Source organism: Geospiza fortis, unplaced genomic scaffold (assembly GCF_000277835.1).
Source record: "Geospiza fortis unplaced genomic scaffold, GeoFor_1.0 scaffold130, whole genome shotgun sequence".
NCBI classification, from domain to species: domain Eukaryota; kingdom Metazoa; phylum Chordata; class Aves; order Passeriformes; family Thraupidae; genus Geospiza; species Geospiza fortis.
The window spans coordinates 4738699-4740395 of NW_005054300.1; positions in this window are offsets into that span (position 1 = coordinate 4738699).

The following is a 1697-nucleotide window of genomic DNA, read 5'->3' on the forward strand; positions in this document are numbered from 1 at the left end:
CCTGCTCTGCCCCACGGCCCCGTGCCGCGGCGTGGGGTGATCGGGGCCGGGTTTTGGGGCTCCCGTCGGGGACATCCAAAGCCGCCCCAGCTGTCTCGCCCTGCTCATTCTCAGCTCATGGATGCACGGAAAGCCGAGAGCCCCGATTCATGAAAGCATCTGCGAATTCCCTGTGCCACGTCCCACCTGAGAGCCCTGAGAGCCCGGCTGTTTCCCAAGCCTCGGCTGCTGTGCCGCAATCCCAGCCGGGGCAACACACACCCCACGCCCGGCCGACATCGCTCCGTGCCCATCACTTATGAAGGAGCCGGGAAACAGTTCAGCGTCCTGGAGAGCCAGAGACAAACAGCCGTGGGAGCAACCAGTGTGGCTTGTGGTGGCTGACACCCTTTAGAGGCGGTAAAACACTCTCCCTGCATCACCTGCTGTTCAAGTGCTTGGAAAATGGAAGAATAAATTGTGCAGGGCAAGCCAATAAGATGTGAAGAAGAGCACAGTCCTCTGGGGGCTGTAGCCACACATCTTTCCTGGTCCCAAACCTCATTCAGCTTATTCTGAGGGAGTTCTGCTCCCCTGAGGAGGTGACAGGTGTCCCTGAACCACAGCGACACCCTGCTAACCACAGGGTTAGCAGGGACTCAAGAATCCCTTCCCTTTCCCCTCCGAGTGAATCCGACCATCACAACCTCTGGTTACTGCCATCACAACACCCTCTCTGCCTGCCGAGGGAGGACACCAGTGCTGCAGAGCTTCACACTAGAACAGGATTTGGGCCATCTCTACAATCACCAAAATACAGACTGGGGTGTTGGACAGATTATGCCAGGGTTCCTCACATGGGATAGGGCTGCAGGACCTCCTCTTTTCATACACTGAGGGCTAAAAACCCCAAGGCTGTGCATGCACAAGTAAAGCCAAGCAAAGAGGACACCACTGCACCCCACAGCCTGGTGAGGACCTCTAATGCTCCACATCAAAGTCAAGTTCTCTTAGCTGCTTCCTTCCTGACATGCTGAGAATTTGGGAAAAACACAGTGCAATGCAATTATAGAGGCATTTGAGCCGTGGCCTTTTTCTGTATGCACAGAGCGGGGATCTCGCTGCGGGTGCAGCTATTCCCAGGCAAGTTGAAAGGCCATGCCAGGGACTCATGCCTTTTTAATGAAGGGATTTGCAGGTAGGACACCCCCTCACCCCACCTGCTCTTCCCTTCCCACTGGGAAGGCTGTCTTTGATAGCAGGAACTAATTGCTGCAAATCTCCCAGGATGAGCTGTTTGGGGACTTGGAAGAAGTCTTTGTAAGTAATCTAGGAAGAGGGCTGGGGGTGGTGTGTGTGCATTAAACAGCTCCTTCCTCCCAAGGTCCCATCAGTGAGGTCATTCCACATAACTTCAGAACAATTTCAGGTGTCCCAAACACCTGGACCCTCCTCAGCCACTGCTACTGCTATGGCAGAGCATCCTTGGCATTGGCCTGTTTCTTTTTGAACCCAGATTTTATTGGGTTTTGCTTCTTAACTTCCCCCATGCCACAGCAAAACGATGTTTAAATGGCAGAGATGGGAAATTTGGCCCCTTCTGTAAAATTACTGTGTGAGGAGGGGTGGAAATGGTCCCTTATTTCTAAGTTTGGCTGTTCAGCAGCCCCCAGCCTTTCCCAAGCACCTTCTGTGGGCCAGGTCCTGTGGGATTCATG